Source organism: Bos javanicus, chromosome 11 (genome assembly GCF_032452875.1).
Source record: "Bos javanicus breed banteng chromosome 11, ARS-OSU_banteng_1.0, whole genome shotgun sequence".
NCBI classification, from domain to species: domain Eukaryota; kingdom Metazoa; phylum Chordata; class Mammalia; order Artiodactyla; family Bovidae; genus Bos; species Bos javanicus.
The window spans coordinates 64,871,577-64,879,576 of record NC_083878.1 but is presented as its reverse complement, the minus strand read 5'-3'; the positions used below and the strand labels follow the sequence as shown (position 1 = coordinate 64,879,576).

At 37.9% G+C, this 8,000-nt stretch overlaps 1 protein-coding gene across 1 annotated transcript in view; it reads right to left on the bottom strand.

Annotated features, from left to right (window-relative positions):
• Positions 1 to 2,955: 2,955 nt before the first annotated feature.
• MEIS1 (Meis homeobox 1) overlaps positions 2,956 to 8,000 on the bottom strand; it is a 188,053-nt gene continuing 183,008 nt past the window's right edge. Inside the window, exon 14 of the transcript XR_009739458.1 lies at positions 2,956 to 4,243. The gene's annotated coding sequence lies outside the window, so the exon portion shown is untranslated. The remainder of the gene's footprint in view (positions 4,244 to 8,000) is intronic.

Genomic DNA, 8,000 nt, shown 5'->3' with positions numbered 1-8,000 from the left:
CACAGCAAGAGACGCCACCAAATGAGAAGCCCGGGCACCACAGCTAGGGAGCAGCCCCCACTTGCCACAGCTAGAGAAAAGCCTGGGCAGCAATGAAGACTCAGCACAGCCAAATAAATGAATAAAATTATACTCATGTATTAAATGAATTAATTATATTATTAAAATCATAAAATTGTATTAAAAAGAACCACATAAATTAAGCTCTCAGATGGAAGGGCAGGCAGCAGAATAGCTATCTTTCAGGATATTCTTAACCTTCTTAGTGCATCTTCAAATGTTAAAATTTACGGTTAGCATTCACTGAGCACTTCTTATATATTAAGCACTGTTTGAATCCTCTACAGGTAATAACTCATTTAACCTTACAACTAACCCGGCAAGTAGCTACCATTATTACTCTCATTTTAATGATGAGAAAAGTCAGGCACAGAGAGCTTAGATTACTTCTCCTGGGTCACACAGGGTAACTAGAAAAGCTTGGGTCTAATTCTAAAAGTGTAACCACAGAACCATGTACATAATGGTTCTGTTCTCTAGGTTCTGGAGCCACAACCTGGTCAGCATGGAGTCCTCATACATCTTTTCTTTCTTGTGAGCAGACTGTCTACTCCTGTGCCATGTACTAAGTTACTTCAGTCATGTCCGTCTCTTTGAGACCCTGAGGACTGCAGCCCGCCAGTCTCCTCTGTCCATGGAGTTCTCCAGGCAAGAATACTGGAGTGGGTTGCCATGCCCTCCTCCAGCAGGTCTTCCTGACCCAAGGATTAAACCTGTGGCTCCTGCAACTCCTGCTTTGTAGGCAGATTCTTTACCGCTGAGCCACCAGGGAAGCCCAATGAGTTTTTAATTTGTCTCCATTTCAGATCTCTAATTACATATATCCACTAACCCAAAATTTTTAAAAATCGACTATTTTTTTTTTCATGGTCCTTTTTTTCATGACATTTTTCGGACCCCCTCATCCCTCTACTCTTGAACCCAAACTCTGTGGGTTATCCACCTAAAGACAGGTTCCCATTTGTTTCCCATCTGGCTGAAATTCCTTTGGAAGATGGACGTTTAGGCTTCAAAGAAATCCTTGAACGTGTACCTTAGTGAACTTACCCATCTCTTCCTGCCAACCACGTCTTACTCCTTTAATCTTACTCAGGTCCCCCTTATCTCCACAAACCTCTACTGAAGAAAGAACTTAGCCTGAAGCTAACCCATAAAGGAAATGGATAGACATCTGAGGGCCAGGATGCTTGTAAAGGACAGCTCACATTGGTTTTCTTCACAGCCCTTCAAAACAGGCAGAGTGAAACCCCCATCCACCACCATTCTGCTGATGGATTGAAGAAGAAGGAGCCTGTCACAAACAGAATTAGCACTAAGTAATTTTCCCTTTCTTTATGTAAGCAATTGCCTTTTAATATACAACAACGCTCGAGGTGTTCAGGTTACGAGCTTATTTTAAGATCTTTTGTTTACTTTCTCATCTTCATAGGTCATTGACATCCCATTTAGCCCTGGTGACCCTGTTTATACAATTTTGATATAAATTAAAAAGTCTTCTTGGAGATAACATTAACATTCTTGATCTCAATCTACCACATAAGCAAATAATAGCCTTTGCTCAGCCCTGTGTATAATTGTTCAAAAGCTTCAATGCAGACTCCAATATTCAGACAGAGAGAATCTGATCAAACAGATGTGCTTTCTGAATTTTGATTCTAAGCAAGATGAAACCCCAGTTTCTGTAAGCTCCAGTGAAATATCTTATGGGATCTTTGATAGAATGGAGTCATAATTCTAATAAAATACTGGATAGAATACGTTACATTTTAATTAACAAGAAGAGGCAGACCACTAAGAGAAACACTAGGGATCTATTTCTGTATCTTAACCTGAATTTAAAATGTATTTCCCTTTCACTTAAAACTGAGAAATTATTGTTCCTCCTAAGCTTTTTGATTCTCTACCAGAAGTTGAGTGGGATAGCATTTTTGGAATTGGCTTTTTTACTTTATTTTCTAAGGAGGGAAGCTCTCAGTTTTCATACCCAAAAGACATTTTGATAACTACTCCTTTATAAATGCACAGTAGTCTTGTGAATAACAGCAAGCATTTTAAAAACCATATTTCTGATAGCCCACTTTGCTCCTGTTAGATCATTGCTGATAAGCATACACTTCAACTAAACTCTCATTCTGTTTTTAATATAAAAAAATGCTAAATTCTTGAGTAAAGAAACTAATCTTGGAATATAGACAAATTAAAAGTCTTACATTATCTCTTTCTTATAAGTTTCACCTAAGGAAATAATTTGGCAAGTTTATAAGAAAGTGATGTATAGGGCTTTGATTTCAGTATAATCTACAAATGTAAAAAAAAGTGGAAACAAAGGCTATTTAGAAACAGGATGCATAAAACCAGGGGCAGATTTTGAAGCCATTAAAAGTGATGACGTGAATTTCCATTTATTGATGTGAATAGACATCCAAGATGTGTTTATTATCCTATTATTTTTAAAAACAATTTACAAGTATATTTCAGTTCAGTTCAGTCGTTCAGTCATGTCTGACTCTGCGACCTCATGGACTGCAGCACGCCAGGCCTCCCTGTCCATCGCCAACTTCTGGAATTTACTCAAGTATATTTAGAAACAAGTATATAAAGACTGTGAATATGCCTCTGTGTGTGTGTGTAAAAAACATTGTTTACTAACGTGTGTTTTGAAGAAAGAAAATATCTATTGGAATAAAACATTCTTAGGTCAAATAAGTTGAGGAAACTATTTCATCTCTCTTTTATGAGCACCATAATACACTTCAACATATTAAAGGTGTTGAGAAGTCCTACAGTGAAAGAAAACCTGTTTAAGTGCATTTAATCCAAAATTTCCCAAGCTTATTTTACCATAAATACCCTCCTTCAAATTCCCCATGGAAAAATCTAAGCAACTTCTGGTAGTAGTACTAAAGATGATTTTTATCTTTTGTTTTTATATGTTTTCTATTATTTCACAATAAATATGTATTGCATTTATAACTGGAAGAATCAAATCAGATCAGATCAGTCATTCAGTCGTGTCCGATTCTTTGCAACCCCATGAATCGCAGCATGCCAGGCCTCCCTGTCCATCACCAACTCCCGGAGTTTACTCAGACTCACGTCCATCGAGTCAGTGATGCCATCCAGCCATCTCATCCTCTGCCGTCCCCTTCTCCTCCTGCCCCCAATCCCTCCCAGCATCAGAGTCTTTTCCAATGAGTCAACTCTTCGCATCAGGTGACCAAAGTACTGGAGTTTCAGCTTTAGCATCATTCATTCCAAAGAAATCCCAGGGCTGATCTCCTTCAGAATGGACTGGAAGAATAGACCTAGTTAAAATTATTTTTAAAATTATGTTGGGAAAAATGCCCATTGACAAAGAGATACACTTGGAGATATTTAGATATATTGTTATAGGACATGCAATTCATGAAATATCCTATTTAAAGTGATAGATCCTCTTTTTTAAAAAAGCAATCAATAGAAATGTTATTTTAAAAAAAGGAAGACAAAAGAGAAAGGGAGGCAGGAAGGAGGAAGAAGAGATAATTGAGAAAACGCATATCTTTAAGTTTCACCACTAATATCTCTGTGTGATCAATGATGGGTAATTTTTTCTTCATTTTACTTCTTTGTTTTAAAAATGTTCCTCATACGTATGTATTTCTTTTGCAATTAGAAAATTAACAATAAATTTTAGTATTTGTGGGGGGGTGGGTGTAGCACATGCATGTTTTAAGAGAGAAAAAGAAACATACCAAAGAAAGGCCCTGTTGTTTCAACTTGAACTTATTCATGGTTACTTCTGTTTCTACTATTAACACAGAATTTACGTTCCTCAAATTAAATCTATCTTAAATCAGAATAATCCCAAGTACTGTCCCTCTGAGTACTTCTCTCTCCTCTCTCTCTCAGTTGTGCCTCTATTCTCCCCAGGAGCCTCCAGCTGTCTCTTTCAACACTTGGCTCCATCATGAAATGAATTAAGAATTATTTTCTTGCCCCTTCACTGGTCAGCCCCAGAACACCACCCACAAAGGGCCATAGAAGTTATAGGTACTCAGGAGGGATACTTCTGTCATTAAATCTCACCAAGCTGGACTGGCGAGAGTTTGTGAAATTAGCACTAAAGCGTCCATAGATTTGTTGAAAGAGACACACATTACAAACCTGTTGACAGCTCCTTGTATTGGTCCAAGTTATCCTCCTAAGGGTGAATGAGAAGCATGTTTCTACAAGGTATGAATACAAGTAATAAGACTTAATACAGCTGGTAGTTTCCATAACCAAATGAAAATTGCCCTCCAATAATTAATCTAAAGCGGCAATACATATTTCAGTAATGTTTCCATTGCTTAAAATATTCAAAAATTCCTTTAAAGCTGCATCATAAGACATTAAAAAATCAGTACCGTTACTTTAACTTTATATCTTATTTTTGAACAAAGATCCATTCCCCAACTTAAACATCTACCTTACTCATTATATGTTATCTCCAGTGGCTTTGGGGACATCTTCAAAAACAAGCCAACCACCAAAGAATAATAAAGTCCCTTCCAAGAGTATAAAAACAAACAAAATACAGGAACAACAACAACAAAAGACTTATCACAGACAGGGAAGTTTTGAAAGTATGAAATCCAACCTGTCTTAAGCACTGATAGCATTGAAATTTGGCAGGAGTAAATATTCATGAATATTTGGGAGTCTGTAAGAGACCGATTTTTAAACTATATATGTAAATACACAAAGCATGTCTGTATACATACATATACATGTGGGCTCAGACAGTAAGGAATCTGCCTGCAATGCAGAACACCCAGGTTCGATCCCTGGGTCAGGAAGATCCCCTGGAGAAGGGAATGGCTACCCACTCCAGCATTCTTGCCTGGAGAATTCCATGGACAGAGGGGCCTGGAGAGCTACAGTCCATGGGGTTGCAGAGTCTGACACGACTGAAAGATTTTCACTTCACTTTATACATACATACATATATATATATATATTATCAACCCCCTCAAAAACTACAAATATTTTTACATGTATATATATATATATACACACCCAAAAATTGTAGTTTGGGAATATGATTGTAGCAAATGAGCAACTGACCCACAGATCACATTCTGTACGGTGAGAGAATTTATCAAAACAGAAGCAAAAGTCACTCTTTCTAATTTACTAAAGCATGAGGTAATGATACTGAGAATGTTTTGCATTTGCCACCTTTGTGATGCAGAAACTTTGTGCATTAGAGCAGACCATCCAAAGTTGTAACACAGAGCTCTGCTGCTACTGCTGCTGCTAAGCCGCTTCAGTCATGTCCGACTCTGTGCGACCCCATAGACGGCAGCCCACCAGGCTCCCCGTCCCTGGGATTCTCCAGGCAAGAACACTGGAGTGGGTTGCCATTTCCTTCTCCAATGCATGAAAGTGAAAAGTGAAAGTGAAGTCGCTCAGTCTTGTCCAACTCTTAGCGACCCCATGAACTGCAGCTCACCAGGCTCCTCCATCCATGGGATTTTCCAGGCAAGGATACTAGAGTGGGGTGCCATTTCCTTCTCAAGATATTCAAATTTTGTGATTACATAGAGACACACTCTACCAAAAGTATGGTACCCATATGTTTCCCTCCATCTAAGTCTGAACCCCATTGGAATTAACAGCTGAATTCAGCTCTCTGGCAGAAGGCAAAAATATTTGTTTAGGAAGAAAGTTATGAGCCACTAATATCAAAGAAGCTCTGAGACACTAACCTTTCATTTGAGATTGATATAACCTATTCTCACAAACAACTCCATGTTTACATCATGATTCTTCAAAACATTTTCAAAAGGCTTTCCAATTTAACCTTAAGACATTGAAGTCAAAGCCTTAAACTACCAATGATAGGAGCACTTGTTTAATATTTTCCAGGATAGTAACTAATGCTCACCTTTCAATAAGAAATATTCAGTTGTAAGGGAATGAAATCTCTGACTCTACAGCAGTTGGAAAACTACAACCCAGGGGCCAAACCATTCAGACCAACTGCTTTTGTAAATAAAGTTGGATCGGAACACAGCCACGCCTGTCTGTCTATGTTCTGTCTAGGGCTGCTACAAATGCAGAGGGGAGGAGTTGTAATTGACATCCTATGGCCAGCAAAACCTAAAATACTTACCATCTGACTCTTCCCAGAAAGTTTGCTGATGCCTGGACTAGAACATTCATTTTGTTTTCTAACAAAATAATTTCTATTGTACTGTTTAATAACTGAATTCACAAATATTTTCCCATTGCATTGGCTAGAAAACTAAGTTAGAGCCAATGGTACAAGGAAAGCATTAATGACATTATGTTTGCCAACAAAGACGTTTGGGACTGGTGATTTATCATCTCAGCCCAGTACCACACCTGCTTGGTCTGAATCCACACATCTGTATCAGGAACACAGTATGCAATTCACATTTTCTGCTGTTATTATAAGAACAAAGCTTCAGTGTAAAGACTTAGTCACATATAGTATTTATAATGATATATCAAAATCATCAAGTGAATTACAAATAAGACATGATGAACTGGTGTTTAGAATGGGAAGGACATTTCTCACCAGGTGCTAATAATTTGAAGGTAGATTTGACTGCGGGCTTACTTACGTTGATACAGCGCTCCCTTAATCAAAGGATAGTTGAAAAGAATATGAAATGAGCTGACACATTTTGACATGATTGCCAATTGCAGGGCAGATACACGTGCGCTGCACATTGGGAATGCATTGGAAAGCGTTTCATTCCCTTAAGTTATGGATTTTAAATCAGTTCCTGAGATGAACATTTCAAACATAATGCTCACAGTTCTGAAACACTCACCCAAACCAGGAAAATGTGCATGGAAGTCTTTCCCATTCCTGCATATCCCCAACTTACTTTGAATTACAACATAAACTATAAAAGAACCAGAAGAAAATATAACTTGTCGTGTGTAGGGTAGGGAAGAATATCTAAACATAAAAGCAAAGGAAGAAACCATAAAGGAAAAACAGAACAATTTGACACATAAAACTTTAAAATACCTGTATATCAAAAAAAGTTGTAAAATGACAAAAGAAAAATATATATAATATAAAAAGCTGTATTCTTAATATATTGCAAATCTTTAACATTTATGAAAAATAATAAACAACATTCATTAAATTAACCATTCAACAAACTTGAAGTGAACGTCTGCCCTAATAGGCTTGGGCTCCCATGGCTGACCTCACTGTCCCAGGACTGACACGTGTCCGGGAACTTGGAACTTGCAGGACTGGAACCAGGATACTTCCAGGCACTTCTGAGATCAGAATGATGGGACTCCAGTTCTTCCAGCATAGAATGACCTTCACCCTGGTATTCTGCCTTCACGAGTCTCAGTTTCCTCATCTTAAACTGGGTCCTTACGAGAATACTTAACTCCTAGGCTTGTAGTGAAGATGAAACAAGAAGAAATATACAGAGCTCACAGACCTGGCTTATAGCACTCGCTATAAATTTTATGATATCACATTATCTTCATTGTTTGTCAGATGTAAAGGCTTGCTAGTTTTTTCTCAATATCTATTCTTTTTTTTAACTGAAGTATAATTTACAATGTTGTGTTAGTTTCAAGTCTACAGCAAAGTGATGCATTGTGTGTGTGTGTATATATAATATATTTATATGGCTTCCCTGGTGGCTCAGGTGATAAAGAACCTGCCTGCAATGAGGGAGACCTGGGTTCAGTCCCAGGCTCAGCAAGATCTTCTGGAGAAGGGAGTGGCTACTCGCTCCAGTGTTCTTGCCTGGAGAATTCCATGGACCGAGGAGCCTGGTGGGCTGCAAGTCCATTGGGTCGGAAAGAGTCAGACACAACAGAGCAACTAACATTTTCACTTTTTTTCACATATATATATATATATATATATTTCAGATTATTTTCCATCATAGGTTATTACAAGATATTGA